Consider the following 12,658-nt stretch of genomic DNA (forward strand, 5'->3'; position numbering starts at 1 on the left):
TGTCATGTCACATGGTCTTTCTACCAGAAAATCCCCGTTACTTTATTGATTAGGAAGTGAAAAATCCCCCTGAACTTATAAAAAATAAAAATTCCCTAGTTAATTAATTCAACCGTACGGATTTTTTTTCTTTATATTTTCTTTTCAGTAATTAACCCAATTTTCCGTTCATCCTCGACGATCTACACGGGTTAAAAGATCTCTTGAACGCTCGGTTTTGAAACCGCCGCCGGCCTTTCCTCGAACTTGACCCGAACTTGAAAGGACCAAATCCTCAACCGGCTTTGCGCTTCCTTCTTCGCCCAAATAATAACTCCAAATTTTAACTTCTAGGTTTTTTACACTGCTTATTCAAAATATTTTTTGTGATTTAAAAAAATCTCTTGATAAGGGTGTGAAGATTGAATGTTACGTAATGCCAAAAAACGGAAATAAATTAATAAAACTGAGTCGCTTTTAATTTTTCTTTTCTGATTTGAATTAGCCTTGAACTAGTGTATTCTACAATACGTTAATCATTTGTTAAAATGTGCTTTTATTGCATATAATTTTTGATTTTCAGTATTTGTTTATAAAACTCCATTCAATTAGTGCCAGGGAATTTTTTCACCTTGTCTACTTTAAATACAAGAAGCTTTTTAGGTTAAAATATGCATTAAATATGAAATACACTGTTGGATAAAATAAACGCACCACTATCTATTTGTAGTAAAAAAAATCCATTCTTATTAGGTCTCGTGAGAGATGACAAAGCTAGTGTCACGGGCGGGATTCGAACCCATGACCTTCGGCTCAATACGCCGCTGCTCTAACCACTTGTACTATGGTGATAAAGCTGAGTGTGTTTTGATTGCTCAAGTGGTATTAGCTTTTTCATCTCAACGAAGACCTTACATAAAACGAATAATTAATTGAAATAAGTAATTTGATCAATTAAACCACTAAACATAAATGGATTGATAATAATAATAATAATAATAAATTAAATAACATTTGACTTGTGAGGAGACTTTAATATGAAACTTTTACAATACATAAAAATGTAGTTTATTTTATTTTTTAAGTCAGCAGAATTTAAGTCTAGTAATAATATTACGTTTTATGAGTTTGAATTGAAGAAATATTTCCATCTAAAATACAAGACGGGGCAGTTAATTAAAATATGTATTAAGTCATTAAGAGCGCGATAGGTGCACAAAAACACATTTCATCCAAATTGAAGTTAAATTTCTTTCTGTTAAAATAAATGCTGCAAATCTTTTTTGTTAACTTCACAAAGATATGCAATTAATCTTAATTTATCAATGTGCTATACTGTATTAATGTACTGTACTATCAATGTACTGTATTAATACACTGATGAACAAAATAAACGCACCACCTTTAAATTTTAATTTATTTGGGTTATTCATATTTTGCATACAAAAATAGGCTTGGTTGTAAAAATAAGATATTTAAAAAAATACAAAAATCTTTTTAATCCTCGTTAATATAGACCATTTCCACTGAAGGCAAGAATCACTTTCGTTAAACGAGTTTGCATTCCTTGGAAAAGATTTCTGGTAAAATCCTGAGGAATTCTTTACCATTCATCAATTTCCATCAAGAACAACCGTTTCCGACTCTCCTAGAGTGTAAGGACCTGGGTTTGGCCGTCGTCCTTGTCGCTTAACATGGTCCCAAATGTGTTTGATTGGGTTCAGATCTGAACTTCGTGTTGGCCACACCAAGCACTCAATTCCAACCTGACTCAGGTAGTCATTCACAAAGGTGCTTTATGAGTTCTATCCCTGCATTAGGAAGAATCTCTTACTGATGTGGGGAGCAAATGGCTCTGTATGTTCTTCGATTATGTCTTGTAAGTACATCCGTGAACTAGAGATCTCGCATAACAGCTATTGGGTTGTCCGGAAAATAATGCAGGATTTTAAGTTTTCATTAAAAAAAATCTATATAAAATATTCTGTTTACGTTTACAGGATTACTCATTTGTATGAATGTCANTTTTTTTTTGTTTAATACCAAAATCCTGCATTATTTTCCGGACAACCCAATAATTCCGTGCGGGCGTCGAAGGAAATTCCACCCCAGAACATCAATGACCCCACCATGGAATGCCACCTCAGGAACCATACAGCTTGGGGCGTACCTTTCTCCTGAGCATCTTTTTATGAAAGTACACATACAATATTCCTCGCACAACAGCCAGTTCGTCCGAGGAAATGCCAACTTAGAACATCATGACCCAACTGCCAATCATAGTCCTTGGCAACGTTAGGACTGAGTCGGTCTTAAGGAAATTTGTGATTACCTGTAGAACACTTAAATATGTCAATCTCCAGACCTTAAAAGAGGTCGAAAACTTGGCGGTAACAACTGAATTTCCTTTTTTCTTCAAGACCATACCAGTGTTCAGGTGTGAAAAAGTGAAACTTCCAATATTGACAATAAGCGTAATATCAAATGAAATCAACGGAGGAAAAAGATAAACTGAAAGCGATCTTTAGGTATAGAAGAATGGAAGGGCATTCTGCTACTTTTTGTGTAAAAAGGATTAATCAGTACAAAAGTAAATATAGGAAGGAAACAAAGCATTATTTACCGTTTATTTTGACTCCGATAGCTCATAATTACCTGTAACTAGTGTAGAAAGGTAATGGATTTAATTTTAAACTAAATAAATTGAGCGGTGCGTTAAATTTATCCATCAGTGTAGTTTAGGGGGAAAAATATGCAGGGTGGTCAGCTCGTCGTGTTAAAAAAAAATTTCGACTGTCCGTCAGACTGGAGTAGAATTACGTAAACCTTATGGTTTTATTTCAATCCGATCAAAAGCCACGATTTTTTAAATGTTTATTTAGGACAAACACGTTTATTTACATAAAACCTGAATTTTCTCCACTTCAACATAACTTTGCCCAACTTGTCCCAATTTTAGATTTAGCACCGAATTTCCTTTTAGTTAAATTAGCCCACTTTTATTCTAAAAAATAGCCAGTCTACTTACAAAATAAGTGTACGAACATCATAAAATTTGCGACATGATAATTTGGGATCAGCTTCTTTGTATTGATATTTATCACAGCGATTGTACACGGTATATTCGTAGACACATTTCCTTTTAAACAAGTTCATTATTATTCAAACTATATGTGCTTAAGTCTTTTATGTTTGTAGCTTACAAAGGTCATTTATAAAGATGTTAAATAAAGTTGGCCCAAGAACAGACCCTTGGGATAAAATCCCAGTATTTATACTTAATAAAGGTGACTTTATGTCACCATTCTGCACAAAGAATTTACTGTTGGTTAGGTTATTACTAGTGAAATGTGTTAGGTAGTTCAAGTCTTTCCTATTATAAAAAATAAATTTTTTATATGTATATATGGGCATGAATTTACAATTATTGATCTGTAGATCTGGGTTGTCAAGCTAGGTATGCTTAAGGTTACATTCATATAGTCTTTCATAGTCCAACGTGGAAACTCTCCAATAATTCTTAGAGCAGCATTTTGGTCTTGGAGTTAACAAAATTCGATTTGACATGGGATTACCCAAATGGGGCCACCGAAAGTTATAATAATATAACGGATGAATTTTATGTTTTTACTGTCCATACGTGACTATTATAAAAGACGGGGTGTAAACGCTCCATAAGATGGTTCTTGCTTTTGGTCATTTTTTTCCCCAACGCGGTAACTTAAAATAGGCCAGGAATCTAGTTAAATTCCATAGTATTTAACAAGTTTAGCTCATTGTATTGGCGAGCTATTTATTTTGACATGATTCATTTAATGTGTGGTCTGCGTTGAGGAAACAGTATTGCCTCAGTCTTGCTATCAACAGGTCCGAATTTCCAATTTCTTTTCGACTTATATTAAGGTCATCATCAGGGCCTATATTAATTTCACATTATGATAAACATTTTCGTACAATTGATTTAACAAACAAGATAACTATCTAGAACTGATAAAATGTGTGATAGTTGTGATTTCAATCCATGCCATTTTTTAATTTTTTTTTATACGTTCGCAATTTTAGTATGGCTACCTGACTTTGGAGGTGTACAAAAGATTGCTAATGTGGTAATTAAGCTATTGTTTGGATATTTAGAATTTTTGGGACGTAGTCCTGGTGGAACTAGTGTTTTTGACTTGCCAGCTTTTGTGTGGGTTTTCTAAATTATGGCATGGCCTGCATAGCTTTTAACCTTCTATGACTAATAACTCACCGGCTACAGTAGCCCTCATACAATCCCACACCATTCCCTCCATGCTTTTGAACATCTAATTCCCCGTTCGGTTTTCTCCAAACGAATGTGCGCCTATCATGTCCAAAAATGTTACACATTCATAAGAACAGGGACTAATATGTTATCTAGCAAAATGGACACTTTGCCCTGTTTTTATTACATTTGAAAGTTTTTGTGGAAGTTTTCTCTTGGATTCCCGCTTCCCGAGGGGGATTGCCAATAGTTTCTTCAATAGTTCAGTGCGAAATGCACCCTAAAACAAAAATAATTGAATATCGTTTTATTTAAAAAAATCTATAAATTGAGGTCCAAACGACCTCTCTTACAATTAACTCTCTCTCTCTCTCTCTCTCTCTCTCTCTCTCTCTCTCTCTCTCTCTCTCTCTCGCTCTCGCTCTCGTCTATCGTAGCACGCACGCTCATCAATAATCAACCGAACATGCCTTTGAGAACTTTTTGTCAACCGATCGATATACAGGGTGTCGTATGTTACTTCAACCGTCGCGGATTATAGATCTAATGAACAGGATTGTGTATAATTTTCATGGATCGTTTTCATTTTTTCTTAAATTGGTCAACCGTTTTGGAATTAATAATTTTCCAACGAATTCCTTGATTTTGATAACTGTTTTTGGCAGCTTAAGGTAACACGTCTTACTATCTTTTTTTGCCGTGTTATTCTTCTGCTTACTGCTGTTTAACAGATAAATGTCTTGTTAACTTTCTCAGCATCTCAAGTAATTTCTAAGTTGAATATGATGTCGTATAGTTCATTCATTAACTCAATCAATTAATCCATCAATCAATCAATAACTCTCCCTCTCGTTTTATTAATTTCCTGTCACTACAGTTCACTCATTTGTAATATATTATAACTAAATTGATCATCACAAGACTATGTTTTATTAACATAAAATAGAAATTGGACTATTAATCCAAGAATAATACCATCCATTTTATAAGTGCACAAGAAAAATCACTTCTTTTTTTTCATGTAATGGGAATGAGTGTTTGTAAATTCAATCATCTCACGTACAATTATGCATTTTTTATGTGAGTATATGTCTGTCTGTGTCTGTTTCTTCATTGTACAGATAGACTATATTTTTAAATTCATGATATAGTTCCTGTTTCACTTGAAAGAAGAAAAGTACGCTTCGATGAAGGCTATTAACCCGTTATAAGACGAGAAAGCAGTCCAAAATCATGAATAATTTCCAGTGCATTTATGGCGTACATTGATGGATGTTTGCTCGGCGAGCATTGACGGATGTTTGCCCAGCGATTTCTTTTTCCATTAAGTCGTCCGGCCTTCGATGATTTTGATGCTCCGCTATGATTATATCATGATCCATCCGGCCGCGGTCCCGTTAGACGCCGGTTGTGGTGAAGAATCCATTTTTCGACGAAAGTGACAATACTTATTAAAATTGATGAATTTGCGGCCGGTTCTGCATCGTGGGTGTGCAAATCCTATCCGAAGAAAATACCACATATCTTCGCACATTTGCTATTCGGAATTGGAATTCTGGGCATCGATTATATCCTATGCTAAATTTAGCTTTTAGGAATAACAAGAGGATGAGGCCGTGGTAGAAAAACAGGAGTGGTCGACGGGTCAATTTTCATATTCAAATATATTCAATTTTTGTCCGGCAGGATGGAAGAAAGGCGGCGTTGTCGTAGAAAAGGGTAGGACATTTCATATTGACCCTCGTATATTTTTTTTTCATTACCAAAGCTGTTCAGGAATTATCGAGTAGTTTGTTGACCTTTTCGCTGCGTATTGCTTTACATTTCTTGTAAAAATAGTACATGATTATTTCCTTATTGGGTTATATCTATGAAAAGCATTACCGCCACCCTTTTATCTTCTGCCGCATTGAAGACAGTCCGTAAAAGTAACTGAGCTTTTGTTACATTACATTGTTTTCAATTTACTACTTTCATCGGTTTTCTTTTTAAAGAACTGATTGCCAGTAAAATCGAATCTACTTTCTTATTTCACATGGAAACAATTTCTTCTTCAACAATCATAATGACAATGGAGCTATAAATCAAATTTCATTCATACCGGTATATTAATCACTAAGCTCTTGCTTTAGCTCAACTCCTTTAATAAAATTGGCCAGTTTTCCATTTCTTTACGTTTCACTACAAACAGTTGTGTTTAGATTTAATTTGTTTCAAGTCAAAATATTGCCTTTTTTGAACGGAAGTGTATATTATTTGATGTTTAGATGTTTTGGACTTTGCCAATATATTTTGTCACTTTATTCTTAAAAATAAACTGTACGTTATTTGTTTTATTTTCATTTATTTGATAAAATGATTAATTTGTGTTTCTCGTAATAGTTGTATTAAAAAAAAGCATATGTATCAATAAAAAAATTATTCGATAAATAAGGGTAAAAAAACTAGAGTTGATACTTAATTGTAAATCCATTAGATTTCGTGGTCCGATTGACCAAATAAATTATTTCAATCAATTAATATTTATGTAAGGGATTGGTTGAGATAAAAAAAGCCGATTGAAAATTGGCAAAAAAGGAGGAAAAATTCGAAAGGTGGGGTTGAGTTGGGAAGTTGGTGTCCGAGTGGGTCGAGGTCACGATAGCTCAAGTGGTAGAGCAGCTGCGTATTTAGCCGAAGGTCGTGGGTTCGAATCCCGCTCGTGACACTGCTTTTTTATCTCAACCGATACCTTACGTAAAGATTACTTAATTGTAAAGTTATCATGCACTCAAAGACAAAAAGAATCCGGACTTTTAGACATAACATTATTTCACATAACAACTAGGTGCATATAAAGATTGACTGTTTACAAAAAACGTAAATACTATATTAATAAATTGTTGTTTACTAATCCTTGAGTGTTACTAATCCTTTTTCACTCTTTAGATTACAAATAAAGCAAATCAATACAATTTCATTCTTTCCAGAAGCCAACTTGTCAAGTGAATTAATTGGTTTTTTAAATTGTTTTCTTTGATGAAAGAATAAATTTGGTGAAAAATTAATTATAAATTGTTTTCTTAAAAGCGTGGTTTTATGGAGATCTTTCCCGGGCAGATGCATTACACGGGTAGGCCGCTCTGTACAATACATGAAGGCTTACAGTGGTTTAGAGCCACTGGAAGTCGTTCGAAGAGAAGGTAGTGGCCGACCACGATGTACACGAAACGATGGTTTTATTACAATTACCCACTAGGGAATCGTCATTTAGTGTCGTCTTTGATAGGCAGTTAACTCCTAACGGTCTATAACGTAAGGTGAGCTCTAAAACAGAAATCAGGTGGAATATCTATCGTGAGAATAGCCTTTTTTTCTAGTTGTCAGGTTCTTTACAACTGGAGAGGCATCGAGTAAAAAGGCGACCGTTCGGAAATCAGTATCCCGCTTGAACGATGGGATGATGTACTATTCACAGATGAGCGCTGGTTGTGGCAATCAGATGACCGAGACCGTGTGTAAAGAAGATGTAGAGAACAGGTTGATTCATGTGCCATGCGTGAGTCACTTCAATTTTCCTTTCAAATGGTATGGGGTGGAATCGATGCCCGTTCCCGTACCGAACTGATTATCATACATAATAGATCTTGGACTGCACTAAGGTATATCGAGCAAGTTCTAGAAGCTGTGGTCCCTTTCGCCCCATTTATTAGGGAAAACTAAGTGTGAATTACAATGCTCGTCAGCATTTAGCTTGAGTTGTCAACTTGGATGTTGTAGGGATTACGAAAATGAATTGGCATGCACAATCTCCTGATATGAATCCCACACGAGCCATAATAAAGACATAACAAACGTTGAAAAGCTTCAAACCATTCTTGAACAATGTGATTCTGTGTCACAAGACGAAATCCGGAGGAGATAGGTTGTAAGTAATAGAACAGTGATGAGTGTCGTCGATCTCCTAATGTTAAGTAACAGTCAAGCTTCCTTGGAATCGATAATTAATTACGATAATCATAATTCCTTGCCTGAACAAATAAAGAAAATTATTCAAATTCTAAAAGGTTAATGTGCAACTAGCTTGAGTAAAGGCTCATTCCGGAATAAAAGGGAATGAAATAGCCGACAAACTGGCCAAACTAGCATGACATGAGTTTAGAATTGGTATACAAGCTTCCAAAATCATTAATTCAGAAAAAGGTTTTTCAAGAGAGTTGAAAAATGGGAAAATGTTTGGCCAAAACATCACTAAGCAACTTTTTAACAGACCAGTACCCAAACAATACATATTTCTTCTGCTTTCATCTTAAAGAATCATCGGCATGCTCATGCTACTCAAACTACTTTCTAGAGAAAAACATTCATCACCTAATATACGAATCCCGAAAATAGAACCACTTCGATATATTTGGATAAGTAACTGCTCACTGAAAATCACTAAGTGGCCATCTGATCAGAACAAGTTCGTGGATAAAGACTACTATGAACGATTATTCAGAGATCGTGAGATGCGGTCTGGTGTGACGTAGGTTTCAGAAAAACATTTTCTTTATCGTGCCAACGTTCGATCTTTATTGAGATCATCTTCAGGGCCTGGGATTTACAAACATTGTTTAAATTTGACAAGTTTAAAAAGTGAATTTATACAATGCAAAATATATTTTTTATATTAAACCATTCTATAAATTCACTTTTTTCCACATCCTACATGTATTTGTTAAATTTAAACAATGTTTGTAAATCCCAGGCCCTGAAGATGATCTCAATAAAGATAGAAACGTTGGCACGATAAAGAAAATGTTTTTCTGAAACCTACATTACACCAGACCGCATCTCACGATCTCTGAATAATCATCGATTAACGGTTTCTAATCACCAAACGCTACTATGAACATTTAGAAATCAATAAATTTTTATGCGATTTAGTAAAAAAATTTGTAAATGACTGATGAGTATATACATTTTAATTAACCTATTTGTTAATTTTATTATTAGTCACATAGGTTAGTACACATATTTTAGTAGTAACACTCAGTTTTTCTTTTCGCATAATTCGCGGTTATAAATTACTATTAACGTAATACTAATTATACATGTATTTATACATAATTTATACTTAAGTTTTTTGTATTACATGTAATATTTTGTATGAAGCATGTAAATAAATACAAAAGAACGAGGAAATCCGGTCAGTTATTTACTAGATGCCTAGGAGATTTTATAAAGGCCCTCCGCGAGGCCAGAGGAGGTAATACGCGGATTTTCATCCGGAAGGGTTGACACTACGATGTGCTAATCTTAGTGTCTATACATCAGGGACTTCACCCACCCCTTTATGCGGCTGTGTCGCTAGTACACCCCTCAAGTCCATGCCCGGGAGATCGTCGCTTCCCTATTAACGATGTTAGTCTCCCACGGGGGCTATCGACATCTAGGTCATTTCAGCCCCAAAACCCTTGCATATTATAAACTAGCCTAACACTAATTAGTTAACTCGGTCGCATAAATAAATACATTCATGCATTTCACTCATTCTGATTATACGGTGGAATACTCGATATTCCTCCGTCGACCTACACACAGTATTAATAATTTAACCTAAATTAGAGTCGATGTTGTACTTTATAAATATTCCGCCATCCGCCCTAATCACTCACACTGATGGAAGTGCAATGGTGACCCTATATATCACCATCACCCCTCACCACTCACGCTAATAAATTCACTCATTAATCAAAACACGTAGAATATTATTATATATAGTGCAAAACTCCCACGTCCTCTAAAAACGGAATAGGGGAATCCAGAAACCGACTGCTGTGCTCGAGAACTATTCTTAAATCCGGGGGCATGCGTTCACGCTCTTTGTATGGAGCCAAGGCACGCCTCTATTATGTGGGCCACATCGAGCAACCTTTCTCTGCATAAAGGGCACCTGTGCGTGCTTTGGCCAAATTGTGCCCCTGTGTCAACCGCGCATGGCCAATCCTCAATCGGGTGAGGACGTCTCAATAACCGTCTTTTCTGGAGTTTTGATTGAATTTTTCATTCAAACATCATAATTAAATAATTTTTGTTAAAACTCGTGAATTTCTAACCTCGTTTAATTTGGTTTACATTAAAATAAGTAGGTTTTAATTAATATAACGACAAATATATACAGTTTGAAATAAACAATTAAATAAGAGTGCCTGGATTTTTTTGTCTTTGAGTGTATATTTCGATGGCCATAATAATGGTTACATATTGTAGTACAAACTATTTTTTGAAGAAATATCTAACATAAAAGTACATGTCTGTAATTGAGTTGTTTTCAATTAACCTGCTCTGCCTTTCTTCGCTGTTGGTCTGTCAGTCGAAAAATAAGAGAATCAAGTATAATTTTTGTCGATATTGCCGTAACAATTTTTTATTAGTACAAATCGCTTATTATACAGGGTGACGCAATTCACAGTGTTTTGTACGATGTTACAATTACCAAAATGAAACATCAAGGCTCTCATTTAAAAAAACATTTTGAAGCCAGACTTACCAAAACTAAAGAGGGCATTAACATATATGGTTCGCAATCTTTGAAAAATAGTAAAAGTCTAGTTCCAGTCAAAACTTAAGGCCTCCAGTGGGGTGATTCAAGCAATGATTGGGTATGGAGCTCAAGTCTGGGGTGGTGTGGATTTTGATAAAATCGAGAAATTGTACAGCTTCTTCATTAAAAGAAAACTTCTTAGATGCCCGCATAGACACCCTTCTCTTTCATATACCTTTAATCGGACTTCATAAAAATTTACTTTAAGAGTTTTGTCACACCCGGAGGAAAAATATCCGAAGATGCTTGATCTTGAAATAATAATTTAAAAAAAAAATTAAGTATAGTTTCATAAACTCCAAAAAATACTTGATACTTGAAACATAAAAAATATTTAAGGCTTACTAAAATCCCTAAGGGGTCAAATAATTTGAAAGATATAAATGTCAAGTTGATTAACCAGTACTAGACCAAATATTATAAGTATAAACGAGTATGAAAAATTACCCTATTACATAGTACTAAACTTCGAATTAGGCAAAAAATATCTGAGAACATTTAGGACTTAACACCATTCGCTTGATTCCTAGGGTTAGGGCTGGAGTGTTGTATTTGAATTATATTTTCTTTAACAATTCTGGAATCCGGAACTGTTCTCTACGCCATTTAGATGAGGAAGAGGATCTATGCCTCTTTTTGTCAACTTTACATAAGCTAGCTCATTTACGACAAAAATGGTTATAGGTCTTTATATTTATTAATCGAACAATTTTAACAATTAATTGTGAATTGAAAAAAGTATAATTTATTACTATTTTACTGCCTATACTGATGAATTTAAATTTTACTTTGGGATGGAGATTTTTGATTTAAGTAAGATTTGTGTTGTACATTATAAAAGCTACGTAACTTCACACTAAAGTCCTGTGCGACCGTTTGTATATAAGTATTTTCTTGGAATATTAATTACATATGTTTGATGTAAATTTTTGGAAATAAAGAGGTATTTAAAAAAATGAAACATCAGGTAGTGTTTTCAGTAAGTATATGGTACTTAGTTAAACATATAAAGGCAAAACTACATTTACTGACAATATTCTTCATATATCTGGCATGAATACTAAATCATAATATTTTATTACAAATTTTCCTAATAAATATCAGATATAACAGGATAAGGGGTATTAACAAAAGTTAAATGAAGGTAAAATTAAAAAAAAATCAATTATCAAGTGTTTTATACAATGTTTCACCTTTAACCTCATAAAATAATTAAGCATTAAACCATTGGGAACAGTTTGACGTCAAGTCAAACTTCAAGGATTTTAAAAGAATTTACAATAATGTTATGGCATTAAATATCATTTTGTGTTCAAACATACACAGCTTAATGGCTATGGTTTCACACATTATTTTTCTATTTTTGCATTGTCAACATTTTGAAAAAAATACTATATGCAGGTTGCTGTTATTTGTTTTTTAGAGGGTTGATTTTTAAAATTTTGCAATTAAAATGCACAAGTACGTAAGTATGCATAATGTATGTGTACATAATATTATGCATACATAATTATTCTTTTATTGTTTAATAGTTTGGATTTTAATTTTTTAACTTATCAGTTGATTTTGACTTTAAGTTACGTAGGCATAATGTGTGTGTGTGTGCGTGCGTGCTTATACAGGGTGAATTGCTACTCGTGCTACGAACTTCTCCAGTAGATTCTTCACCCTAAAATGAACAAAAAAGTTCATATTGTCCATGGTCCGATTCTCAACCATTTCAGAGTAATTTCGCTTTTTATCGATTTTGAAAGATATCACGTCCTGGCGTCGGAAAATCGTGATATCTTTTAATCTAAACATTTCTCTGAAAATCTAATAGCACCGTTGAAATTCCCGTTAATTTTTCAATAAGAAGATGAAGG

The 12,658-nt window shown here is 34.1% G+C and overlaps 1 protein-coding gene across 4 annotated transcripts in view; it reads left to right on the forward strand.

The window, feature by feature from the left end:
* The window catches only part of LOC106672032 (microtubule-actin cross-linking factor 1), a 156,139-nt gene that overhangs the window by 560 nt on the left and 142,921 nt on the right, over window positions 1–12,658 (forward strand). The gene's annotated exons all lie outside the window — the stretch shown is intronic.

Source organism: Cimex lectularius, unplaced genomic scaffold (genome assembly GCF_000648675.2).
Source record: "Cimex lectularius strain Harlan isolate CLEC.00 unplaced genomic scaffold, Clec_2.1 scaffold170, whole genome shotgun sequence".
Lineage (NCBI taxonomy): Eukaryota > Metazoa > Arthropoda > Insecta > Hemiptera > Cimicidae > Cimex > Cimex lectularius.